Source organism: Alosa pseudoharengus, unplaced genomic scaffold (genome assembly GCF_046254945.1).
Source record: "Alosa pseudoharengus isolate Yale_2024_CS ecotype anadromous, Long Island Sound unplaced genomic scaffold, YU_APseudo_1.1 YU_APseudo_1.1_scf_1, whole genome shotgun sequence".
Classification (NCBI taxonomy): Eukaryota; Metazoa; Chordata; class Actinopteri; order Clupeiformes; family Clupeidae; genus Alosa; species Alosa pseudoharengus.
This window is the reverse complement of record NW_027468564.1, coordinates 32,417,974-32,432,397: the sequence shown is the minus strand read 5'-3', so window position 1 is coordinate 32,432,397 and position 14,424 is coordinate 32,417,974. Positions and strand designations below refer to the sequence as shown.

Here is a 14,424-nt window from a genome sequence, read left to right as displayed (position 1 = left end):
CCATGGTAATTAAAGTCAGTTTTGTCAAAGAATGTCGAATAGAGTGTCCCAGTGACGCCACTTCCACTTGCCTCCATGGGACCTATCTTTCAAAAAATTTTGAACGCCAGTCTATGGCAAAAAAGAAATTATTTTCTGGTCCCGGTTGACTTGTGCCTTGAATTACCCATATGATGTTTGTCAATTTTAAAGACAAATTTTCATGTAAAGACATTTGCAGTTTGTTTCGTAACTATTGAATTACAACATTGTGAAAGATCGTAACTCCAACGACTACAAACCTATCAGTCGCGCTAGTGACGTTAGCTCATTCACAGCCACACTAGATTGTACAAGCATACCAGCAACAGGACTTAATTGGGCTTTCCTTGCCGATGAAAATACCATGAGTCAGAGGATTAAACACATCAGGTAAGTTGTATTCGTCCATAGACTGTACATTAGATACTGTTAAGTGATATAGCAGGCAGCAAGATGCGACCGTTAACTAGCAGAACAGCTATCGATAGCTTCTAATCTTATCGTTTCATTACGTTGGTGACGTACATCGTTCGAGACGAGACATGTAGTCCACTGAGCGGATTCATACAAAACCAACATTGAAGTCTATCGAACAACAGTACTTTCTTGACGTGAAAAATTATCTTTTAAATTCACACACATCATATGTGAAATTCGTGGCACAATTCAAACTGGACCAAAAAATAATTGTTATCTCTCCATTAACTCCCGTTCATATTTTTTTGAAAGATAGGTCCCTTGTAGCGGAAGTAAAACGGAAGTCACTGGGACACTCTATAAGGGGAGAACCGCCACTCTCGGGAAACTTCCGGTTTCTGAACTGGTTGCAGTTCCTTTTCTGGTTCCACATGAGGGCGCTCACGAATAAGTGCAGAATGAATGGAGGCCTATGGAGCTGTACCCCTCAAATCCACTTTTCTCGGGATACAATTTTTTGCCCAGAAATTCGAATGTTGCAGTCAAAAGAGGGGGCAGAGAAAATACAAACCGCTGAGTATTATATTTTTTGAGTCACTTATTTGTTCTAAAAAGCCTTTCAAATGTGTCAATGACGTCATTCATTAGCAGAAAGCTAGTGTGTTGTGGGCAACAACAACCCAACCTGTAAGAAATCGAAAGGACGTGACTACTCGTTCATTCAACTTTTGACCTATAATCCATATTGAGCTTGCAGAAACCACAATCAAATCTTCAATTTCTCAACGACAACCAGTGAAAGAGACCAATTTAGCCGTCTAGCTCCATAGACCCCCATTGTTTTTGCACTTATTCGTGATCGCCCCTAGCGGAACTGCAACAGATTGCAGGTAGAATGGAGTTAATAGGGAGTGATCCGGCTCTCCGTAAACGGGCTCTGGTTTTGTTTGCTGCACGCACTGTGTGCTGTTTGGCGATTGGTCTTTTCATGTGACTGTTAATAGTGTAATGTTTTGATTGGCTCAGGGGCGGGTCTAAAGGAGAGAAAAGGAGAATTGTTTCAGAGTTGATTACTGTTTGCAGAGATTGGGAGAGAGCCAACAACATTCAAATAACCTTAAGTACCTTTCTGACGGACTGGGAAAGAGAGTTTGTTTATTACAGTTGATTTATTGATATATTATAATAATTATTATTATTATAGTTAACGGTGGTTATTAGTGACAGTTTGGACGTTGGGACTCAACATAGCTCAGGTTCACAATTAGCCTGAAAGCTAGCGGCTGGTTTTCCATTGAAAAAAGGACATTCACATTAGTAGCTGAACGGTTCAGTGGAGGAGAGTATTGCGACGTACACCACGCACCCCGGAGGATTTCACACCGACCCTGCTTAACGGACTGCGAGTGGACTGTCCATTAGCGCTAGCTGGTGAGCTAACCTCTCTTTTGCTTCGCAACCTCATGACGTTGCCTATGAGGTGAAGGGGCTATCAGCCACAACGTTCACGAGCCTCGACCAGGCCTGCATCACTGTAATGTAATTGTCCGTGTGTGAGTGTGTGTGTGTGTATGTGGGCCCACTATTAAGATTTATGTTGTGTTGTGTTTTTGTTACTGTTGAACTGTTATCGATAGTCTATGATAGTGTAAACGGTCATTTAAAATAGTCTATATTCATTTTGTAAATACTGTGATTATCATCTGCATTGGATTGCAATAAATAGTAGCGCATTTGAGGGTTGGGGTGCTACATAAAGTTGTACTGTCCTTTTCCGGACAGTAACCAGATTGGATTTGGGGACTTTGAGGGTCCACATATACCCAATCATTGTTTTGTGTTTCCCATAGCCAGTAAAGGTGAAATATTTATCAACCTTACATTTGTATCTCATCTGGTTCAAAATATGCAGTCTAATCCCTTTTCAGGTGGCGGCCATATTGGATTTGGCAGCTATCTTGGTCTTAGGGATCACTGGCTCGGGCGCCCTGGCTAAAGCATTTTAGTATGCCCTCAGCTGCATCCGTGCCAAATTTGGTGCTTGTAGATAAATTGGGGTCAATGGGGTCTAAGGCCCCATACTACAGCAATGTGGGCAGCCGTGGCCCACTGGTTAGCACTCTGGACTTGTAACCGGAGGGTTGCCGGTTCGAGCCCCGACCAGTGGGCCTTGGCTGAAGTGCCCTTGAGCAAGGCACCTAACCCCTCACTGCTCCCCGAGCGCCGCCGTTGTAGCAGGCAGCTCACTGCGCCGGGATTAGTGTGTGCTTCACCTCACTGTGTGTTCACTGTGTGCTGTTTGTGTATCACTAATTCACCGATTGGGTTAAATGCAGAGCATAAACCAAATTTCCCTCACAGGATCAAAAAAGTATATATACTTATACTATACTTACAGTCAAAACTGCTTTTTTGGACAGCAGCCATATTGGAATTGGAGGATTAAGGGGTCCAGATATACTGGGTCAGAAAAATAAACATTCCTATGTTTTTCCCATGATCAATTAAGTTGAAAAAGACATCAAGTTTGTATTTGTAGCTCATGTGGTTTAAAAATTATAGTCGTACCCTTTTCGGGCAGCAGCCATATTGGATTTGGCTGCCATCTTGGCCCCAAGGGTCGATGGCTCTGGCGCCCAAGCTAAATCATTTCAGTAGGACCTGAGCTACATCTGTGCCAAATTTTAGATGAATTCGTGCAAAATGACCTATGTGTTTAAAGAGGTGGTTCAGGATTTTGGACATAGTACCTCATTTCCAAATTAGCAAGTGTGATATTTATCAGTGGATACTGTTTTCAACCTTCTATTTGCAAAGTTCGCAGTTGCTAGGCTAGCGCAAGTCATCAGTATGTGTTAGCCTGTCACTAAAAGCAGTCTTACCCAGTAAGTACACCTGAGGCAAATAAATTATAATGCCAGACACTCGATGTAAATGTCTGTGTTGATAGAATAGTGTGTAGATAGAAATAAAACTACCCTTGCATCGCATTGCAATAGTTATACTTGGTTCCCTAAAGCTGGTAGTAGACATATAAGCAACGGCAGCGGCGGACCGATTGGAGTGTGCTTCTCTGTTTACTTTTCGGCGCAGTACTACTAACCGGAGCAAGTATAATTCGACCGCTGCTAAGAAACTAGTCCCTCAAAATGTTATGCGATCACTGAAATGCAAGGATAGAATAATATTAGAAATAAAACTATCAACACAGACATTTATCTGAGGTGGGCCTAGCAATGGCTAAAAGAATAAATGATGACCTAGCTGTGTTATGTCTCCACAACATGGTTTTATATGGTGCCTTTATTTTGATATGACCGCTGCTGGTTTCCGGTCTCTGTGTGTTCGTTCATACGAGTGAAAGTAAACAGCTGAACATGCCGCGGCTCTCCCAATTCTTTTAGTGTTTTGCACACATTACATTGGCGACGAGGATGGAGCTTGCACTCCCACCACCTACACCTTTCCTGGCATTACCGGGCGAGCCTCCGGTACCGTGGATCCGTTGGCTGGAGTCGTTTGAAACTTATCTCGCAGCTCTCGGCCTGGAGGAGGCTAGTGACCCGCGACGGAGAGCACTTCTCGTGCATTGCCTCGGTACCGAGGGACAGTGCATTTTTAGAACCCTGGGACAAGGGAAAAAGTATAAGGAGGCTACTAAACTACTCGAAGCACACTTTGCTGCTCCACAGACTGTCATTCTCCGCCGAATTGTCTTCCGGCAGCGCAAGCAAAAAGTGGGTAAGTCAGTTCAGCATTATGTAGCCGACCTCCGCAGTTTAGCTGTTTTCTGCAAGTTCGGTGATATGGAGGAAGAAATGATAAGGGACCAGCTTGCAGAGCATGCAACCCACTCCAAAATTCGCGAGAAGCTTATCATGTCACCGGATGATCTTACTCTAAAAAAAGCGCTGGAAATAGCCGTGCAAATAGAAAAAGCTACCGAGCTGACATCACAGCTAGCTTCCCGCGCACCTCCTCAGCCCGCCTTAACTCAGCATGTAGATCCTGAGCGCTCACCTAGCCCCGCATCATCAGACACGGACACAGGGATAAATTACACAGCTCGCACACGTAGCCAGCCACGTCGCAGCTGTGGCAACTGTGGCTCCTCTTTTCACATGAGCAGAGCCCCAACATGCCCTGCCAGAGGACAAGCATGCCAGCGCTGTGGGAAAGACAACCACTTTGCCAAAGTCTGTCGTTCTGCACCGGCTGGGGTCGGCCCACGGTCGGGCCCACGACAGGCTGGGGCTAGCTCGTCAGCCCCAACACCAATACACTCAGTCAGCTCTGCCCGTGTGTCCTTCAAGACGTGCACGGTGGAATTAGATGGGGTCTGTGTACCGTTGCTGCTGGATACCGGAGCGGCTTTATCTCTTCTCAACTGGGCCACAGTTAAGCGCTTCCTGCCCCACGTCATGCTGCAGACACCTTCGGCCGTTCTCCATGGATATGGCAATGCACAGATCGACTTAGTGGGCTCCCTCAGCTGTTCAGTGCGACACGGCAACAAATCCATGGCTTCCTTCACCTTTCAGGTGGCGCGGCATGGAGCTAACCTCATGGGCTTGGACCTCATCACCAGCTTGGGCTTCACGTTCATGGACAGCTGTGGGGCTAAGATTCTCCAGGTCAGCACACCATGGGAACAGCGATGGCCAGCACTCTTTTCAGGTCTTGGCTGTATCTCGGCTTTCACCCATCAGCCTCTACTCCACGTGGACATACACCCGGTCATACAGCCTCTCCGCCGCATTCCCCTGGCACTACGAGATGACGTCACAGCAGAGCTGACAAAGCTGTTGGACATAGGCATCATCGAGCAAGTCAACGCCTCGCCCTGGATCTCTAACCTGGTCATTGCGAAGAAGAAGTCAGGGGGTTTGCGTGTGTGTGTGGACCTGAGGGCGGTGAACAAGGCCGTTGTGCCCGACAAATACCCGCTGCCCACAGCAGAGGAACTGACTTCTCAGTTTTACGGCTCCACAATGTTTTCAAAGCTGGACCTCCGCCAAGGCTACCTGCAGGTACCTCTGCACCCGGACAGTCGTAACCTCACCGCTTTCGTCACACACGCAGGCGTCTTCCGTTACACGAGGGTCCCTTTTGGCCTATGCTCCGCCCCTAGCTGTTTCCAGAAAATAATGTCCACCATCTTCGCTGGTATCCCAGGGGTGGTGATATTTCTGGACGACATAGTAGTACATGGACCAACACCAGTCATCCATTACCAGCGACTCACACGGGTGCTCGACACACTGGCCTCCCATACTCTCACGCTAAATGGGGAGAAATGTATTTTTTCTGCGTCCGAAGTGGAGTTTGTGGGGTTTCGTCTGAGCTCAGAAGGCCTCAGCCCACTTCATTCTAATGTGGAGGCCATTCAACGGCTGCCCATGCCCTCCAGCCCTCTTTCCTTGGCATGACAGCCTACTACTTGCGCTTTCTTCCCCAGTACTCCTCCACCACCCCCCCTCTACGGCAGCTCCTCAAAAAGGACGCCCAATGGGTTTGGACCCCTGCCTGCAACGATGCTGTCATACAGCTGAAGGCCCAGCTCATCGCACCTCCAGTACTCGCACACTTCGACCCATCCAGCCCAACGTTTCTCACCTGTGATGCCTCCAACTACGCAGTGGGGGCTGTGCTGTCTCAGTTCCACAGCGGCACGGAGCGACCTATTGCGTTCGCCTCCCGAGCCCTCAGTTCTGCAGAACAGAAGTATTCCGTTGGGAAGAGAGAGGCCCTGGCCTGTGTCTGGGCTTGTGAGCGGTGGCATATGTGCGTGTATGGCCGTTCATTCACATTACGGACGGATCACCAAGCACTTACAGCCTTGCTGGCGACGTCTGGTTCTGGGCACAGGCCTCTGCGCATCCACCGATGGTACGAGAGACTTCACCAGTACAATTTCACGCTACAGTTCACACCGGGGCGAGAGAATGTGGTGGCGGACTTACTTTCACGCTCCACGCCACCTTCAGCTGTGGACCCGAATCCAGACAACAGCGACCTGGACCTCATCCAGCTCCTCCACTCCCCTCTGGAGGCGACAGTGTCACTTCACGAGCTCCAACAGGCCTCTGAACAGGACCCAGTGCTCTCACAACTCCGCACTTTCATCCACTCTGGGTGGCCTCCAGCCTCCAGCCTACCAGAGAGTCTGGCGCCATTCCGCCGCTTTAAAGATGAACTTTTTTGCTGGAACGACCACTGCGTTGCAAGGGGCCATCGCACAGTCGTACCCTCCACCTTACGGGCACGCGTCCTGTCCATAGCTCACGAAGGCCACCTCGGCATTGTCAAAGTGAAGCAGCGCTGCCGAGAAGTGGTCTGGTGGCCAGGCATAGACGGTGATGTTGAGGCTATGGTGAGAGACTGCACAGCCTGCTTGGTGAGTGGAAAGACTGGCCCCCCACCAGCTCCGCCCCTTCAACCACTGCAGTGGCCAGCTGGGCCTTGGGAGCACATCCAAATGGACATTTGCGGTGAGCTCCGTGGCGTCCCACATCACCAACGGTTCCTAATCGTGGCCTATGACCTGTACTCCAAGTGGCCGGAGGCAGTCTCTACTGGGTCGGTCACCACACAGGCGGTCATTGACTTTCTGGAGGTGCTTTTCGCTCGTTGGGGCATGCCCAAGACAGTCACCACAGACAATGGGCCGCAATTCATCTCTGCGGAGTTCACAACTTTTCTGGGTGAGCGGGGAATCAGACACTTACGTACAGCTTTCTATAACCCTCAGGCGAATGGGGGTGTGGAACGCATAAATCAGACGCTGAAGAGCGGTATTAGAGCTCACTTAACAGAGGGATTTCAGTTCTCAGCAGCACTTCTGCGGACCCTGCTGCACTACAGAGCGACTCAACATACCACAACGGACAGCTCACCAGCACTCCTGATGTTAGGGCGTGAGCTACCACTGCCCCTGGATCGCCTGCGTGTTCCTGCTCACCTGTCATCACAGGAGGCCCAGCGGGAAACATCTGGCCAGCTACGCGACCGGGTCTCAGCACGACAGCAGGCAACTAAACAACGCTTTGACCGGTCCCACAGGGTCAAACACCCAAATTTCACCATTCTGGACTGGGTCAGGGTCCGGAGGCCCACACGGGGCCATAAGCTCCTGTCATTTTGGTCAGCGCCTTATAGGGCTGTCACTTTACGTTCGAAAATCGATTGCACAATCGATTGGACCAAACAAGACAAGTTTCGAAAACTAAAATATGGAATCGATTTTAACCAAATATTTACACTATTAATTTTAAACGAAATAAACAAATAAAAAAGATAGAAGTAACAAAATTCACAAACAAGAATATAAGAATATAAAAGAATTCTGAAGTGCAGTAAGCATTGCGAAAGCTAAAAAGAAAATTCCCACCAATTTTACGCACCGGGAACAGCTGTTTCAATCAGCTGCTGTGCTGCTCGTGTTTTGCCAAAAAATGGAGGACAACGCGATCAACCTGTGCGACATGTAGAGAGACGAGTGATAGGCCCTAATAACTTGAGGAGTTCGATGTGGAAGTACTTCGGATTTTTGGTATATCAAACTATGGAGAAGAACAAAGCGGTAGGCTACGCAAACTGCAATCGAGTTCTACGTAGGCGAAATTTGTTTGACATTTCTAATCGTACACACAGACACAGACACACCTACGTTGAAGCCTGCAGTCATGTCACTGATGTAATGGCAGTCCACTCGGCTTACTCGTTTTCGAGAATGTTGCACTTCTGTTTGTCATTGTGCACGAAACTTCACGCCAATAAATCATCAGAAATATTTCTGGCTTGCGTCTACAAGCGCCCTCTTTACGTTCGTCCTAATGCCTGTTAGTTGTTTGTGGATTGCCCTATATTTGGCGTTGAAAATGGAAACGTCTTTAGACATGAAAAATCGATTTTACAATCGATTCAATGAACACTTATGTCTCAAAAATCGAACAGGATTTTTTCACAAAAGTGACAGCCCTAGCGCCTTACCAGGTGACTGAGCAACTGGGCCCTGCCACCTTTCGCATTTCAGACGGAACGCGGTGGCATGCACGCCGTCTCCGCAAAGTGGCCCCACCTACCGCAACAGACCTGGAGGTCAGCCGAGATCCTGATCCGGACTCTGGAGGCAAACCTGGCTACCTTGAGGATTATGTTGCAGATTTTTAAGATTACTGCTGTTTACTATGCGTTGCGAGTACCAGCTCATCCAGACTGTTCCAGTTACTGAGTCTGGTGTTTTAAGGCACTTTAGGCCAAGTTCGAAATACTGTAGCCTTGTAATGATTAGTTAAAGTTGGACTGTCACAGTAGTCATGCGCAAAGTATCCGACTGACACCTACTACAGGTTTTATTTAGGATTTATTAATTGTGTTGTATTTCACTCAGGGATATAAGTTGTGTCTTCCCTGGGGAGGGGGGAAAATGTTATGTCTCCACGACATGGTTTTATATGGTGCCTTTATTTTGATATGACCGCTGCTGGTTTCCGGTCTCTGTGTGTTCGTTCATACGAGTGAAAGTAAACAGCTGAACATGCCGCGGCTCTCTTTTAGAGTTTTGCACACATTACACCGTAGCCTTATGGCTAGCACTGTTGTGGCTATTAATTAGTCTAATAATTGTTTGCAAGCAGTGATTGATTAGTCTCTGATTAGTTCAGAACTGATAAGTATTCAGAACTGTCAGTCTGAATCAAGGGTATCTTAATTGAACAGCTAGCAAATGGACTGCAAGCGTCAGGAAGGAGGGTGATATTCTTATAGGCCGGGAGCCAGGTCAACTCCTCAGGATGTTTTTTGCTTTCCTGTATTATTTCCTATTATCTTACCTTGGGCCATCACAAGTTGATAATGATCAGCCCCAACATTTGCATGGTGTATCCTGAGATATAGGGGAAACTGGCAGAAAAGGGTTCTGGGGATTGCTGCCTTTATGCTGTCAAATACCACCCTCAAAATACCCCAAAAGACACACAAATGTCTGTCCGCCTGACAAATTGTCATTAAAAGTGATCATTTTCAAGCATTTCATTATACAATATCACTGCCTCCAATGTACAGGTAAAACCCCAAGTTTGTAAGCTTCAATTTAAGTCCAAGATGACCTTTCTATCTAGAGGATTACAGCTGGTATAACCAAAGTTCTCTACCACTGCACTGGTACTGTATGTTCACACGTATTCTAATTCTGAATGTGTGAGGGTAGGAGAGGGTGGGTGAAGGTGTGAACTGAGATGATGGGGTAGGAGAGGGTGGGTGGGGGTATGAACTGAGATGATGGGGCAGGAGAGGGTGGGTGAATGTGTGAACTGAGATGATGGGGTAGGAGAGGGTGGGTAGAGGTGTGAACTGAGATGATGGGGTAGGAGAGGGTGGGTAGAGGTGTGAACTGAGATGATGGGGTAGGAGAGGGTGGGTGGGGGTATGAACTGAGATGATGGGGTAGGAGAGGGTGGCTAGAGGTGTGAACTGAGAGGTGATGGGGCAGGAGAGGGTGGGTTGGTAGGTTGATGAAGTTGATGGGATAAAGGAGGATGGGACATTGATTTAGAGAATTTTTCACCAAAGATTTGTCATGCTGTGTGTTTGTTAATGCAGTATTTTTATTTTGCGTTTGAATGTGTCTTTCCTACACCTTCATATGTGATGATAGATGCAGAGCAGGGGGATGTGTGACTATAAAGATACATTGGAATTCAACATGTGTATACCGGTAAAACCATTGTGTTTCATATGCCATAGCAAACCTTTTACAGAGCTTAAAAATAGATTACAAACATCATATACTTTTTAATCTCACGTAGGCTACACGCACTGTCTCTGTGTCTGCAGTGGTGAACAAGACCACTGTATACCCATGCGTTGCGTCAAGGACGCTATTCGGTGTCTGTGTTCACTTGGGGACATGATCAACACGGAAGGTTAGGCTATAGCAAGACATCCTACAATGTGCAATTTTTCTTTTCAATCCGGCATGTCCTGGTAATACCGTCACCCAAGGGGGAGTGTGCAGTGCAGTGGCTTACTCAACTCGAATTCCATGATTAAGTATGCTACAGCTTACTATAAGAACACAACAGAAATAAAGACAGTATCATTTGAGAGGTTTTTATAGTCAGAACTAATATCACTACAGTGCAGGAACAGATTCATAACTACATAGGAATTTACCATCAAACATGTTAACATGCAGGTGCAGACACCTCAGAGACAGCATGAGACTGAACCACTGGTGTCTATTCAGAGATGACACCTGAGTAAATGCCTTTCCAAACTGAGAACACAGACATGGTCTCATCTAAATAGATCCTCTGGTGTACCTGAAAATTACTGATGTACCTTTAAATTACATCATTTAATGGCATTTAATATAACAGAATACTTTCAAGCAGTCAAGTCAAGTTTATTCAGCGCATTTCATACACAGAGGTCATTCAATGTGCTTTACATAAACAAAAGCAAACAGTAATAGCTAATAAAAGCACAGAAGGGCAATTGTAAAATAATTCCAAACGGAGAACCCAAATATGATCTCTCCTCTAAAGCATTCATTCTCAAAGTGGGACCCCCAGGGGTTCGCAGGACATTGTCAGGGGGTACCTGACAAAATATGAAATTGTCTTATATGGCGAAAAATGCTACAGTATCAGTATTTGCCCAATTGATCTGCTGATACGTTACATCAATACGTAAAAACACTTTACTATAATTAACCATGAACAAAATGAAAGTCATGTGAAGCAAACACTATGTGTTCAACACAATAGGCCTACATTTGACAAAGAAACAACAATCCTTTAAAAAAAATCCTACATACTGTCAAAGTTTGCTAACATGACTATTGTGGTATTAGCACAGTTTTTAAAAACGGTATGTTTTTAAAATACATATAACATAAGAATCTAACAGAAAAAAGGCTATACAGCTACATGATTAACTGAAGCTTTATGTGTTGCGATTTTGAGGGGTCCTTGGAGAATTTTCCACTCCATGAGGGGTCCCCCGCCCACAAAAGTTTGAGGACCCCTGATCTAAATGGATCCTCTGATGTACCTGGAAATTAGAAACCATTTAATGACATTTAACAATAAAATACTCTCTACCGTAGGACTACCGAGTATGAATCCTCTGGTGTATCTTGAGATGAACTGCCTGAGTAAAAGTCTTCCCACAATCTGAACAATGTTATGACTTTTCCCCAGTATGGATCTTCAGGTGTGTCTTTAGATTACCCAGAGTAAAAGACTTTCCACAATCTGAACAATGTTATGACTTTTCCCCAGTATGTGTTCTCTTCTGATGGATCGTAAGAGCTGAGCTTGTTCTGAAAGTCTTTTCACACTCTGAACAATGATATGGCTTTTCTCCAGTATGTGTTCTCTGATGTGTCTTGAGAGAACTGCTTACACTGAAGGACTTACCACATGTAGTGCACAGGTATGGCTTTTCCCCAGTATGTGTTCTCTGATGTACTTTGAGACAAAATGGCAGGGCAAAAGTCTTTCCACACTCTGAACACCCATATGGCTTTTGTCCAGTATGGATCTTCAGGTGTTTATTTAGATAAACTGACTGAGTAAAAGTCTTTCCGCAATCTGAACAGTGATATGGCTTTTCTCCAGTATGGATCCTCTGGTGTTTCTTGAGATAACTGCTTTCACTGTAGGACTTACCACATGTAGTGCACAGATATGGCTTTTCCCCAGTATGGATCCTCTGATGGTCAGTGAGGTTGCTGTTGGTTCTGAAACTCTTCCCACATGTAGCACAATGATATGACTTTTCCCCTGTATGGATTTTCTGGTGTTTCTTCAGATGAGCTGCCAGAGTAAAAGTCTTTCCACAATCTGAACAGTGATATGGCTTTTCTCCAGTATGCATCCTCTGATGTGTCTTGAGAGAACTGCTTACACTGAAGGACTTGCCACATGTAGTGCACAGATATGGCTTTTCCCCAGTATGGATCCTGTGGTGAATCTTGAGTTTACTTGCCTTAATAAAAGTCTTTCCACACTCTGAACAATAATATGGCTTTTCTCCAGTATGTGTTCTCAGATGGTCAGTGAGGTTGCTGTTGGTTCTGAAACTCTTCCCACATGTAGTGCACTGATATGGCTTTTCTCCAGTATGTGTTCTCTGATGGACATTGAGGTCCTTGTTGGTTCTGAAACTCTTCCCACATGTAGCACACTGATATGACTTTTCCCCAGTATGGATTTTCTGGTGTGTCTTGAGAGTAGACAACTGATTAAAAGTCTTTCCACAATCTGAACAGTTATGAGACTTTTCCCCAGTATGGATTCTCTGGTGTATCTTGAGAGCAGATGACTGAGTAAAAGTCTTTCCACAATCTGAACAGTGATATGGCTTTTCCCCAGTATGGATCCTCTGATGAGTCTTGAGTTTACTTGCATTAATAAAAGTCTTTCCACAATCTGAACACTGATATGGCCTTTCTCCAGTATGGATCGTCTGGTGTCCCTTGAGACTCGATGCCTGGGTAAAAGTCTTTCCACAATCTGAACACTGATATGGCTTTTGTCCAGTATTGATCACCAGGTGTGTCTTGAGACTAGTTGCCTGGGCAAAAGTCTTTCCACAATCTGAATACTGAAATGGCTTTACTCCAGTATGTGTTCTCTGATGGATAGTGAGTTTTGCGCTGGTTTTGAAACCCTTCCCACATGTAGTACACAGATATGGCTTTTGTCCAGTACAGGTTGTCTGATGCAGGTTGAGATCTGACCCCCTCTTGAAACTTTTCCCATTTGCGATCCTTTCAACAACTGTAACATAAGAAAATGATTAACACATATAATCTCTTCCTCTTCCTACAGCAATATCTTTCTCCACTTAGTGATTTAGAGTAAAGTGTCTAGCTATGAGAATGTCAACAGACACAGATACATGAAGTCAAGAGCAGAGGACCATGTGTTTAAGATGGTAAAATGCATCCTATGATTTAAATATTCCCATGAAATATGAAATAAATTCATCACACCCATGTTTTTCTAATGCAAACTTTTAAAAATCGAACTTGTAGGAGAGAAATCATGGTCATTATCTCTTTGAGGCACATTGTGTAAAAATTATTTTTCTCGTTTTGGCAAGTAGCCATATAATAAGGGGTCATGTATTGGAAAATAAGGCACACTGATCACATGATCAAAACTGATCATATGTCCCACTCCTAACCATACCCGTCCACACTGATCTTAGAAAAGACACCAATGCAAAACAGAGTTGATATATCAAGCCGGTTAAACGTGATGGTCTGAAGTAACCTATTTTCACAGTCGAAAAGCAGCCATATCACACAAAACTAATTCTCAAGCCCAGATTTTGTCAGTCAAACAGCTAATCGACAATAATGCCAAAGGCAAATGTGCTTGTTTTCTTGATAATTGTGTATATTTATATTTCATGTTAAATACAATGTTGCTAACAGGAGGCACTAATACATGAAGTCAGATGCAGGAGACAACAAGTGTAACAGACAGCAAATATCGTGCAATGATTTAAGTATTCCCACAATAAAATAATGTTTATAACTAAGAACCCCTTCCAGGTTTCCCTAATACAAACATGTAAGCTTCTTACTTGTAGTTGAGGAGACATCCTGGTCATATTCTCCAGAATCAGAATCGTTTTCCTCTATAATTTCCTCTGGTGTGAAATCCATTTCTCTGTAGGTAGATGATGTTTGTGTCTCAGTCCTACAGTTATTTTCCAATACAGTCTTATCTTCCAATTTACTGGTCAAAATATGTTTATGGAGGAAATAATCAAACTCCTCTTCTTTGAAATCCTTCTTTCCTGGTATTAGTGGTTCTCTCTAACTTCCCTTCAGTTTAAAGATACAAAATGTACAGTATGTATCTAACCAAAGAACTGTATAGTTGTTCTTGTGATGACATACACCTACACTCTGTACTTCCACAGCATACCTGTGACCACCACTCTCTGCTATAAGACCTTTAT

At 45.0% G+C, this 14,424-nt stretch overlaps 1 pseudogene; it reads right to left on the bottom strand.

Moving 5' to 3' along the window:
- Positions 1 to 11,553: 11,553 nt before the first annotated feature.
- Positions 11,554 to 14,125, bottom strand: LOC143118326 (uncharacterized; annotated as a pseudogene).
- Positions 14,126 to 14,424: the final 299 nt, after the last annotated feature.